We start from the raw sequence: 14,064 nt of genomic DNA on the forward strand, positions 1-14,064 counted from the left end.
TAGAGTTCCGGGAACTGGGATTCAAGCCTCGACTCCCGCCAGAGAACTAAATCCTAAAACTAGTGAAAGGCATTTGAGGATATAATAGAGGTGGAAGTAGAGAGCATTGGGTAACCTGATATAAGCCTTTTAGGTGAAAGGTAGGATCTATAGGCAGTACCACAATTAGTAACCTTTCTGCCCGTTTTAACTTCTAACAGCTTGCACAATCCTTTTTTTTTGAACTTTTTCCCAAGAGAACTAGCACGTGGTGCTGGCCTTTGACATGTAATCTGATCTCACGAAAACCAAATCCAGCATTAAGGGAAGGTTAAGAATCATGTTTTAAACCTAGGAAGGTCAGGAAGTCAGTATTAAAATTAGCACTGCCATTTATTGTACAAGGCAAATCTTCACGGCTATCTAAGGTAAAATGGAAATACTTTCCCCAATGGTGTGAAAAATATGACAGTATTTATTGAACCAGCCGGCTCTCTTAGTGATCAATGGGCTGAGCAGAATCAATACGAAATTCAGGCAGACCCACGCAATCTGGAAGTTGTAGCTTCTCGCGACTAGAAAAAAGGCAGAGTGATGTTTGCTTGCAAAATTTCTCTTTTTTACTCCGCTGAAGTCTGACCCTATTACAAGTGGAACCGAAGTACAGAAAATACGCCTTAAAATAGAAATGCTTCATTTCCTAGAGATGAGATGGGGTTTGCGGTGTCAAGTTTTAATGAACGATACAGTTATTAGTTCCTGCCTTTATGCTATAGCTTTCTGTGGGAATTTGCTGTACAATCAGAAACAACATCTGAAAACAAAAACAAAAAACAGCCAAGCTGAGGTTGAAGAATAAGAGGGCCAGCTTGAATCATGCAGCATTTATAAAAAAAGCTAAAGACACATACAAGACCCAGGCCTTGCCTTGGGAGTCCTAATTATATCTAGTTTGAGCTGTCACTCTGCAACCATTTTCAATTATTTTAAATGGGCTGCCAGTGTTAGCCATCTGATAGAGCAGATCCTACTGATTTGATGGTTCCCTGGGTGACAGTGAATAATTGTGTTACCATTCTATGAAAGCCTAATTATATTATATCCATGTTGCACCCCCCCTCTATGCAATCCTGGATGTCAAAGACCCTCAAAAGATTGAGATGCAAAGGAAGCAATTCTTTCTGTAAAGAAGGATGCATTCCCTATAGTAGAAATAGACAAGCTGAGCATCTGAAAGCTTCTGTTTTGTGCTGCTCCATTTGATTTAAGTTTCACAGGACCACCAAGGATGGTTCAACTGATCTGGTTGGAAAAATGAGTGTCCACTTCCTTCCTCATTGGTCCATGTGCTTGGCAGAAAACAACAACCCTTCTAGATAAGTGTGTTTTAGGGATGTGTGCATTTTACACCTGCAGAGTTTTGAAGCAGAGGTGGTCATTGTTAACACTTCTTAAAGAATATATATCTTTATTTAGGCTCCCAGGATTATGCATGCTTTTTTTTTTGTTCACTAGATGCAGAGAGCCTACTACTTTGAAGCATCTTTTCACTTTGAACCCAACCAGCAACACATCCTTTGAATGTACAGTATCTTACTTTGATTTAGTGTGTATAAAATCTCTGCTCCCTGGGTAGAACCTGTTATGTCGTGGGTTCTGGTGAGCAGGAATGAGGACACAAGGCTGAGTAATGAGAAACTCATTCTTTATTTCTTGATGGAACTGTACTTGGGCTTGGGCTGCTCCAGGGCTTTTTTTCTCATAGAACGCTCAGAACGGAGTTCCGGCACCTTTTTTGAATGGAACCTTGTAGGGTAAGCAAGGCGGGTTGTATGACATGTGTGAGTTCCGGCACCTTTTTCTTTTACAAAAAAAGCACTGGGCTGCTCCCAGCCCCTTTTAAAGATCATTTTATTAAAGTAAATAGCAATAGCACTTAGACTTATATAGTGCCTCATAGGGGTTTACAGGCCTCTCTAAGTGGTTTATGGAGTCAGCCAATTGCCCCCAACAATCTGGGTCCTCATTTTATTGACCTCGGAAGGATGGAAGGCTGAATCAACCTTGAGCCAGTCAGGATCAAACTGCAGTCAGACTGCAATACTGCATTCTAACCACTGCAGTGGTAAGATAAAAGTCAGCTTTATTTTCATAATCTATATTTTGAATGGATAGAAGCCCCACAGGCATCCTTAGGGAATAAAAATGGTAGGTCCTCCACTTGCGGTGCAGAAGTGAGGTAAAATGGACATAGTCAAAATGGAGAGGATTTAGAAGTGCACCTTCTATTTTTTTAAAAAATGTCCATACTCACAGTGTTCAAATACATACTATCAGAGTGATCATTAGCCTTACTTAATTATTTTTTATTTGTCCCTCTGAAGACCTGAATTAACTTGTTTCATTGAGGTATTTTAGTAGTTGGAGTTATAATTAATATCTTTCCAATCTTGATGTACCATTTTTTTAGTTACTTCCATTCCACATTTACTGGAAACTCACTTTAATCAGGTACATATTTGGACATTCGTAAATTCATCTTACAGTAAATTCCATACATTATAGCTGGTATTGTGGGAGGCTGTTGAAGTGATGAAATTAGGGTTGATTTCCTCTTATGAAGGGTAGTCATTTGGTTTTTACTTTTTTAAAATTATTGCTTTTCTTACCCACCCTACCATATAATTGGGTATGTCTGGTTTAATGAAAAGAAGACTAGGGTTGACATGATAGCAGTGTTCCAATATCTCAGGGGCTGCCACAAAGAAGAGGGAGTCAACCTATTCTCCAAAGTACCTGAAAGCAGAACAAGAAGGAAAGGATGGAAATTAGTCAAGGAGAAAACCAACCTGGAACTAAGGAGAAGTTTCCTGGCAGAACAATTACTCAGTGGAACAACCTGCCTCCAGAAGTTGTGGGTCTTCCATCACTGGACATTGTTAAGAAGAAATTAGACAACCACTTGTCTGAAATGTATGGCATTTCCTGCTTGAGCAGAGGTTTGGATTGGAAGACCTCCAAGGTCCCTTCCAACTCTGTTACTCCATTGAGTTGGCAGAAAGTGGTTTTCTACATTTATTTGCTGCTGCCAGCCCAGATGGGACAACCCTGTACTAGAGTCATGTGAACATTTCTGCCTGACAAAGTGTCAACAGAGTTAAAACAATGATCACTGTCTTGATTTAAAAATACCAGCGCTTCATTGTGTGATCCTAAAATTGATTACAGTCATTTGCCCAAATGAGTGTGCCAGCCATAAAGGCGAGTGGCACTACGCTGTTTATGATAGCCTTGACATCCGGGAATATTTAGCGCCACTTCTTTGTGGTGAGCTCTGCTAAGACAGGTTGATGGCACAGCCCTTTTAGTCAGGCTCATCATCATTAATATAATTTACAGGACATATGCATGACTTCCTGCCTTTTTATTTCTAATTCTTATGAACGTGAATTCATAGTATAAATAAATAAGCAAGAATGTGCTCGGTTTTCCTCTGTCATTAGAAGTCTGAGGTTTCAAAGATAAAGCAGCTATGAAAGCATATTATGGCTGTTGTGATTTCAAGGCAAGGAAAAAAAATGTTGGCAATGACTTGTGTTCTACCACAGAGGAGAAAGATGTAACAATTAGGGGGGGAAAAGCCGTTTAAGATAATAAATGGGTTTGTCCTAAGCAGTCATATCTTCTGGGCTGTTACATTATTATTTTTCTTTATTGTGGTCACAGTACTACCCATCACATTGTTTCAGTGTGCTTATGCAACAGGCCAAATGATATCGCAGGCAGCCCAATCTTTCACTTTAATAACCATTTATCTTTGAGATATCGGATTCTCCAAACCCCGTGGAAGTAAGCTGTCTCTTGTGAAATACTCCTCTAAGTGTGATGCATTAGTCTGTTTGGCCTTCTGTGCAGAGATTTGAATAATAAACCACATCCAGAACAAAAATTACTCTGTGCCTAAGAACTCCTCTTCAAAACATAATTTATTCTCCTAAAATCTGCCCTTGATTTTTAGTAGAACTTGTGTTTAAGATTCAAACAGACTTGCCTTTGTTTTGTTTGTTCTGCTTTTTTAAAAAAAGAGCTTGTCTCAGTAATGCCAGGATGCTCAGAGTGGAATCTTATTTTCAATGTTAGGTAGGACGATACAAGCATTTCCCAGTTGGGTTTTTAGGTTTTTGAGAACCGTTGCTAGCAACAAGCAAGACTCTCTTGATCTACAGACAAACCCGCTTGCACAAAGTCCACTGTGCGTTTGATAGTAGAAATTTTGAATTCCCTTCAAAATTTCCCAAGAAATGCTGAACTTCCAGTAGGTGCGTCACCACAAACAGAATATGCAGGTCTGTGATGAAATCATGTCTAGAAGTAGGTAGGATAAGGTCAAAGAGGAGCTGACCATGTTTGCTGCTATATTTTCTATCACTATGTGTGAGGACTGTTAGAAAACTGAGATTCCATTTGGTTTCAAAAAACTGGAATAAGTTCTTTTTGGGGCGTAATAAAATGTGCATTCCAGGTTTGATACCTCAAATCACCATTCAGAAGATGGGAAAATTTCAGCCCTGAGAACTGCACACAGTGCTATAGGGTGGACTGAAGGCTGCACAAAAAAGCAGGGAAATCCATTAAATCCATTATAGTTCCAGCTGCCACACTTTGATGGAGACATTGCTTTCTGCTTCTCAGCTGGGTGACTATTGGTAGATCATATAAGCGACATCTCTGTTTGTGGAACTCTAGTTGCCAGCTGAACTCCCATATAGCTTTTCCTAGTTAGGGGAAGTGACAGGGTGAAGGGGTATATAGTTTGCTACAGTGATGTGATGGCTGTGCCATCTTCAAAGCTGCCGGCAGTCCAGGCATTCTGTTGGTGGATTAATATGGTTGTCCTGCTGTGGCCAGAAATATTGCAAATGAAGGCAAATATACAGGTCCCAGGATAAGGTTGCAGGATCCAATCTCGAACAATACCTACCTGTTCAGTTTTTGAGGTTTGTGCAAAAAGGACACTGTATGATTTCCATACTTTGTTGATGCTTGAAGATAAAATAGATACCACAAAACAAAGTAATAACTCTCAAAGAGAAGATTCTAACTGTCAATACCTAGATTATGGTTCTAGTTTCTTCCTGTATGTCCAAAATGTTTGGGCTTCCGTGCAGACATTTGGATAATAAATCACATCCAGAAAAAAATTACCCTGTGCCTAAGAACTCCTCTTCAAAACATATTTGTAGCTATTGATTTTTAATAGAAGGGGTAGTCCTAGTGGACGATCACTTGACTAGGAGCCAGCAGTGTGCAGCAGCAACCAAAAATGTTAATACAATCCTGGGTTGTATAAACAGAGGCATAGAATCAAGATGACATGAAGTATTATTACCACTTTTTAAAACCCTAGTAAGACCACACCTGGAATACTGCAGCCAATTTTGGTCACCATATCACAAAAAAGATGTTGAGAGTTTGGAAAAAATTCAGAGAAGAGCAACTAAGATGATCAAAGGCCTGGAGACTAAAACATACGAAGAATGGCTATGGGACTTGGGTTTGGCTAGTATAAAGAAAAGAAGAAATAGGGGAGACATGATAGCAGTTTTCCAGTATCTGAGGGGTTGCCACAAGGCAGAGTGGGCCAGTTTGTTCTCAAAAGCACCAGATGGAAAGACAAGAAACAATGGTTGTAAACTGATCAAAGAAAGAAGCAACCTGGAATTATGAAGAAACTTCCTGACAAAAAGGACAATCAACCAGTGGAACAGCTTACCCCCAGAAATTGTGGGCACTCCATCACTGGAAATTTTAAGAAGAGACTAGACAGTCACCTGTCTGAGATGGTATAGGTTCTCCTGCTTGAGCAGGGGGCTGGACCAGAAGAACACCAAAGTCCCATTCTATTCTATTCTATTCTATTCTATTCTATTCTATTCTATTCTATTCTATTCTATTCTATTCTATTCTATTCTATTCTATTCTATTCCATTCCATTCCATTCCATTCCATTCCATTCCATTCCATTCCATTCCATTCCATTCCATTCCATTCCATTCCATTCCATTCTATTCTATTCTATTCTATTCTATTCTATTCTATTCTATTCTATTCTATTCTATTCTATTCTATTCTATTCTATTCTATTCTATTCTATTCTATTCTATTCTATTCTATTCTATTCTTCCTCAACTGTTCTGCCTAAAGTCCCAATTGCAGATGGATGTAGGCTCTGTTGTACACCCAGCCAACACAAGTTGGCAGCATTCACTGGAAAAATCTCTATTATAATTAGATACTGATACAAAGATTCATCTGAAATATTTCTTGGTTAAACAAACAGTTAATTGCTTAGTATTTTGAGGAACCAGGTGCTCATGGGAAACTAATGTATTTTAAACAGTAGTTATAGGTCTAACTCTTAAGTTAAAAGGACATATGCATGATGTGAACCCCAACTATTATTTTAAATATTTTAACTATTTAACTTTTTTAAAAAAGTATTATTTTTTTCATGTTCAAAGGGATTCTTATCTCAGTGCAGCAGATTTGGTTAATATCTAAAAACCTGTGATTGTTAAGGGGTACTCTATGTCTATGTTCAGCGATCACTACTTTATTTCCATAGTTTTAATGTGGATCTTCATAGCAAGAGAAGTTACGTACTATATGAAATTTACTTAGTTTTGGACACCTATTGTTACCCCACCCCACCCCTACCCCAATTTTCCTACTTTAAACTTTTCTTTTGAGCCGCAATATTTTTGGCCAACTTTGCTCCAAATTATCTAGAATGGAGATCACTCATGAGAATGTGTTAATTATTTTGTTTAATAGAGCACAAAAAGTTGTACAAGATGACCAAGTTTTGTTTCTCTCAACAAAATATTGCCAGAGATATTATGTCTCAGCCACAACATTCTGTGTACAGAGCATGTTCTTTGCCATTTAGTTCTACTCCTCTCGCCAGCCCTGATTTTTATATGATGGAGGAGAGGAGAAAGTCATAGATTTGTCACTCTAATTTCATTTTAGAGTCATCCACCAGAGGGTGATAGTGCAGAAACACTCAGCATTAATCTATAGCCATAATGGAGCAGGTGCTTCACGCCATGCAGAAAGATCATTAGAAAACACCCTTCTTGCTTAGATAAAGGCAGATGCATTACTTGCAGCTGGATTTCTTTCATGGCTAGTAAACAACAGCAGCCACCACAGGAAATGTATACTACAGTGGACTGATGGAAACAATATACAGAGAGATGGAATATAAGTTATGAAGTATCAGTATATTTGCATTTTGGTCTTCATTATTGATGCTGGAAGTCATTGTCCTTTGTACTAAATGACAGCAACTGCATTTTCATACTGAATGATGGTGTCTGATACACTACAGTAAGCCAGAGCAGGCCAAATAGAACTGGAAACAATGCATGATCAGAAAGAAAGGAATTTTCCATAGTGGACAACTGAGAAAACTTCCCATGGAGTGTAACAGTTAAGATGTCAGACTTGGGTCAGAAGATCAGCTGGAAGTCTTCCCTTAGCCAAATAATTCACTAAATAGCTCTGAAACAGTAACTTTGTCTCACTTCAGCAAACATTACAGGGCTGTTTTTTCAGGGGCAATAAAAGAAGGTAAAGGTAAAGGTTCCCCCGCACATGCGTGCTAGTCGTTTCTGACTCTAGGGGCCGGTGCTCATCTCTGTTTCAAAGCCGAAGAGCCAGTGCTTGTCCAAGAATGTCTCCGTGGTCATGTGGACGGCATGACTGGATGCCAAAGGCGCATGGAACGCTGTTACCTTCCCACCGTAGTGGTCCCTATTTTTCTACTTGCATTTTTACGTGCTTTCGAACTGCTAGGTTGGCAGAAGCTGGGACGAGTAACAGGCGCTCACTCTGTTACGCAGCACTCGGGATTCGACCCACCAAACTGCCGACCTTCTGATCGACAAGCTCAGCGACTGAGCCACCGCGTCCCTTAATAAAACAAAGATTCCCCCAAATAAGTTGCATTGATTTTTCAGGGGAAAAAACCCAGGATCTAAATATAATGAATGAATGAATAAATAAAATGAGAACTTAAACCTATAATTCTGCCTCGCTCCCTCGCTCCCTCCCTCCCTCGCTCCCTCCCTCGCTCCCTCCCTCCCTCCCTCTCTCTCTCTCATCTGTTCATACCACAAAGTGAAATCTTTGCATTAGACTTGATTTGACTTAAATTACTTATTAAGGCAACTACACCTAAGAAGAGTTGGGAGGGGGGAATGAAAGACTACAATTTCTAGTTTCTCCAACTATAAAATCAATAGAAATATGATTATCTGTTCATGTATTCTGAATATGGGACAGGCTTTTACCACTCTCTAGGACCGTTATTACAAGAGAGAATACTGTCATGCCTTGGACACATAAGAGCCTCTGGTTGTGTCTGTTAGGATGAATATGAAGAAGGCTCTTTTTCAAGACTTCTTTTATTCTCTTTAAAACGGAAAGGTCCAGTACTCTGTCCTGTAGCTGCGACCACTGTCCACTTAAGCACAAACAAACAAAAAACAAAACAACAACATCACCTACCTGTGTAGTTTTTGCTAAGGATTTTGTGATTTATACAAAAAGGACATGGTTTGATTTTCATGTTTTGTTGATGCTTGAAGATAAAATATATAACGCAAAACAAACTAATAGTTCCCAAAGAGGATATTCTAACTATCAGTGGCTAGATAATGGTTCTAGTTGATTCCTGCATGTTCAAAATGTACAGAAAAGTAATTTCTGTAAAATTCATGATGGTGGATGTGAATTTGGATGAGGAAGAACTGTCTCCAACTCAATCTTACCCAAACCAGGTGGCTGTAGCTGGTTGGTATTCTATCTTTGACCTTGGATGGACAGAACCTCCCCATTCAAGATTGCTCTTGGGGGAGGGTCTTCCTGGATTTGCAATTCCTAATTGAAGAGGATCCCCCTCTAAATTGGGGGGCTTTAGACAATCACTCATACACTAGTCATCTCGTGTTTGACTATTGCAACATACTCTACATGGAGCTGCTCTTGAAAACATGGAGGAGCTTCAACTAATGCAGAATGTGGCAGTGCAAGTAGTAATGGGTGTGACTTGTAATGTCCATGTAACACATCTGCTTTGCAAGTTGCACAGGTTGTCAGCTTGCTTCCAGGTGTGGTTGTTACCATAGATCCCTACAAGCCATGTGCTTGCTTGGCTGCACCAATCATGCAGGGTCAACCAGATAGATGCTGTCTCCTTGCATGATTGATGCAATCCAGTTTCCTTTGATTAAAACAATATCTCAATCTGTAAGGGTGCCTTCTCTTTAGCCCTGTTTTCCCCATGGAATGAGATTCTCAGAGATCCAGCTGCTCCAACAATCTTGCTGTTCAGGAGAGCAGTGAAGACTTGGCATTTCCCCTAGGCCTTTGGCAAGCAACTTAGACTCCTTTCTCTTCATCTCACTTGTCATACTTTATCCTTTATGTTTATTGATTCTACAGTAATTTGTTTGCTTGTTGTGAGCCACTAAGACTCATTAAGTCAGGAAGCATGCAAGTTGAATAACTTATTATAGTTCATCACAGAACCAGATGTTTAGATTGAATTTGACATTTTTATATACCTATTAACCTGGAATAGGCAGGTGTTGCTTGATGGTGTTAAAGGTATTGCTGTAAGATATAAGCTGTTTCAAGTAATGTTGTCTTTTGCTATTGACTGATGATGATTTTGTCAAGTTGTGATCCAGATGTTTTGGGATTGCACATAAGGCACCTATCACTATTGGTGCTACCTTTGCTTTCTTTTGTCATGTCATTCTATTTCTATTTGCAGGTCTTTGTATTTTGTGATTTTTCTCCAGTTGTTTCTCTTCTTCTCTGCTGTCTCCAGGTAATGCAATGTCCACTATCCAGATATTTTTGTCTTTCTTGTCAACAGTTGTTACGTATTCACAAATTCTAAAGTCCCAGAGCACTTTAGCTTCTTCATTTTCTATTATTTTCTCTATTTTATGATCAAATGATATTTCTTGCAGATATTGCAATATAACATTATTGCTATTTGTCATGCCCTTATTGTAGTGAGTTTGTGCTCTTCTCTTGCAGCAGTTAATCAGGTGGTCCACTGTTCAGCTTCTTTGCATAGGTGCAATTTGCTGTCAGTTGCTGCCTTCTCAATTCTGGCTTTGTATGCATTTGTCCTTAAGTCTTGGTCTTGTGCAGTCAGAATTACTCCCTCAATCTCTGTCTTCAACTTTCCTGCTCTTAGCCATTACCAGGTCTTGTTGTTATCTGCTTTCCCAGCTATTTTTTTTTAAAATATACCGACCACGTAGTGCTTTGTCTTCCCATGCCTCCATTCTGTTCTTCATTTGGTCTTTCTTATAGGCAGGTTTGGTCTCTCCATTAATCAGTAAGTCTTCCTGATATACTAACTTCAGTGCATCTTCCTCATTGTCCTTCAGATATTCTTCTAAAGCCATTTTTTCTTCTTCAACCATCTGATATACTTGCAACATTCCACGCCCACCTATTTGCCTTGGTAGATAGAGTCTGTCAATGTTACTGCATGGATGAAGGGCATGATTCATTGTCATTATTTTTCTGGTCTTCCTATCCATTGTTTTTAGTTCTGCTTGAGTCCAGTCCACTATTCCAGCTGTATATCTAATGACTGGAATTGCCCAGGTGTTGATTGCCTTACTGGTATTTCCTCCATTGAGTTTGGAGTTTAAGATCTTTTTCACTCTCTTGATGTATTCACCTCTAATCTTTTTCTTGACTTCAGTGTGTTTGATGTTGTCAGCTTGAAGGATACCCAGACATTTGTAGTAATCATCCTCATCCAGATGTTATTTTCATGGGACATCTTTATTCCTTCAATTTTCACTATTTTTCCTTGTTTGATAGTGGGTGTGGCACATTTGTCCAAGCCACTATGTGGATAAAGGACATGAATGTCATTATTTATTACTATTACTAATGGTGCCCATGATTCCATTGTACTCCATCCTTCTTTGGGCGTCCCTTCCCACTTCATTTGACGATGAGTCCACAAACACTATGAAAGGCAATCAGGTACCTATAATAGTAAATGCCATACATGTCAATATATAAGCTAAATTAAATGCTTTGAACTCTTTTAAAGCAGTATTTTTTAATATTCTTTGAAAAGAAACACAAAATCTCTAATGAAACATAATAAAATAACCTATGATTCAGGATTCTTCTTGCTTCTAGTGAATGGTAGCAGTAGTTATAAAAAAAAAACATGTCTGTGTGTTTTAAATTATGTCTGATATCCCAGCTAATTGGAAAAAAAACCCATATTTTTTGGATTTTGCATCCTTCCAAAGCAGCTGCAAAGGCAGATGCTCTGTAAAGCAAATTAGAAGCTACCAATCCACTTTTGCTCAATTTATGAGGGGGCTTAGAAGTTAATGCATAACATTATCTCACTTTTAGGCCATCAGAGATTGTTTGCCTACCCTATTTATGTGTGAAGTGCATTTTAGAGATGGCAGAACAGGGTATAATTGCCATTGCTTCTGCCATAAGGCACGTAGTGTGATTGTACAATTGTGCAGAGATCCAGGACAACAATCCAGAGATTCAAAGGACAAAAATGCATTCCACCTTTTTGCCAAGTTCCCTTTTGACCCTCACTATAATTCCAACTTCCTTTTCTCAGCCTCTTCTTTTTTTTTCTCAGAACAGGGAGAAATGTATTTAGGCTTTTTATTTGCATTTTTTTAAAAAAATTCTATATTGCAGCGTTTCTTAAACTGTTTGTCTCAATTACCCTTTTTTCCAGGTTTTAGATACTCTAATGTCATTACTTACCCATCCTGGGAAAAAAAAATATATTCTCCAGATTTTGTTGTTTACAAGGTGTCTCAGCACAGCAGTCCCAAAGTGGATTCTCAACTCACAAACAATTATATTATCTAATTTCAGGCCATCAGACATTATTTGCCTACCTCATGCTGATGGATAAAGACAACAATAAGCAGCTTTTAGAATAAAAAAGGGGAATTAATTGTCTCCCCAAGAAGAAAGAGCTTTATCCACTCTTCGTTTATCTTTTGTTTTGCAGAGTGCTGATGCCATTCGTATTGAGGCTTCCACTGTAATTATCAGTGATGCTTTACTGTGTGCTCTATGTCAGAGCATTAATTGTCATGGTCCCTTCTCTTGGTCTAAAGAGAGTTCTCTCAAGAAGGACAGTCTCCATGGTTATCCTTCTTCTGAAAGAAGGGCTCTTGATTTGCCTTCCAATATAGGTCTTTGAATAGCAAATTACAGCTGCCAGAAGGTTGGCAAGGACACCTTTAAGTGTTGTAAAGCTTTTAGAGGGATACATTTTCAACTTCTTGGGGACGTGTAGGGAAGATGAAGACAGTCGGGGTGACCATAGGAGCTGGATCTGGACGGCATTCAGCATTCTCTTCCTGCTCTTAAACCAAGTTGGGACTCTGTACAAGTAGCCCTTGATGTACAGCAGTTCATTTAGTGGCCATTCAAAATTATCACAGCACTGAAAAAAGTGACTTATAACCAGTGGTGGGATTCAGTCAGTTCACACCACTTCGGCAGAACCGGTAGCTAATTTTTGGTTGCCCAGGCCCAGAGTGGACTTCCAGAAACAGCATTCACACAGAGAACTGGTTGTTCACATATTTGAATCCCACCTCTGCTTATAACCATTGCAGCATCCCCATCATCATGTCACCAAAATTCGGATGCTTGGCAACTAACTCATATTTATGATTGTTGCAGTGTCCCAGGGTAGTCACTGGACAGTCATCATAGTTAAAAAATAAAGTGATTCACTTAACAACTGTGGCAAGAAAGGTCATAAAATGGAGCAAAACTCACATAACAACTGTCTTGCTTAACAACAGATGTTTTGAGCTCCATTGTGGTTCTAAGTTGAGGACTACCTGTATCTGGATAGCCTCTAAGAGCCTGACAATAAAGTATAATCCAACTCAGAATTTTTCCTTTCACTTTCCAGGCACAGCTGGGCTGCATTTCACTCCTACTCACCCCTTAAAACACACCTGCTGTGATGCACATCCATCATTGAAGGAATGGTGGCCTTGTTTTGTTAGAACACAATCCCCAGTGCTATAATTTCATGAAACATGACCCTAGAATCATGCAAAGTATTCATACCACTTTATAAAATCCTAGTAAGAACACACCTGGAATACTGCAACCAGTTTTGGTCACCATACTACAAAAAAGATGTTGAGAATTTGGAAGAAATTCAGAGAAGAGCAACTAAGATGATAAAAGGCCTGGAGACTAAAACATATAAAGAATGGCTGCGGGACCTGGGTTTGGCTAGTATAAAGAAAAGAAGAAATAAGGGAGACATGTTAGCAGTGTTCCAGTATTTGAGGGGCTGCCACCAAGAAGAGGGGGTCAAACTATTCTCCAAAGCACCAGAGGGCAGGACAAGAAACAATGGTTGGAAACCGATCAAAGAGAGAAGCAACCTGGAATTAAGGAGAAACTTCCTAACAGTGAGGACAATTAACCGGTGGAACAACTGTACACATATGATTGTGTATAGCCTGACCCATCCACTGCAATCATTAAGTTTGCAGATGATATCACCGTAGTGGGTCTTATTACAGGTGGAGATGAAACAGCGTACAGGGGGAAGGTACAAAAACTATCCTTATGGTGTTTAGAGAACAACTTGCACCTGAACATCGGCAAGACAAAGGAGATGGTGGTAGACTTCTAGAGGAAAAGAGAGGAACCTGCCCCACTTTACATCAGGGGAGGGGGGGGGGCTCTGTGGAGAGAGTCTTCTCCTTTAAATTCCTGGGAGTCTACTTCTGTGAAGATCTTGCCTGGAAAGTCAATACAACCCAGGTGTCCAGAAAGGCCCAACAGAGGCTCCACTTCCTCAGGGTCTTGTGGAAGAACAGGGTAGAACAACAGCTAATGACCTTCTTTTACCGGTCTACTATAGAGAGCGTCCTCTCGCACTGTATTGTGGTTTGGTATGCTGGCCTGACAGCCACAGATAGGAAAGTATTACAGAGGTTGGTGAGCACA

Source organism: Vipera ursinii, assembly GCF_947247035.1.
Source record: "Vipera ursinii genome assembly, chromosome: 1".
Classification (NCBI taxonomy): domain Eukaryota; kingdom Metazoa; phylum Chordata; class Lepidosauria; order Squamata; family Viperidae; genus Vipera; species Vipera ursinii.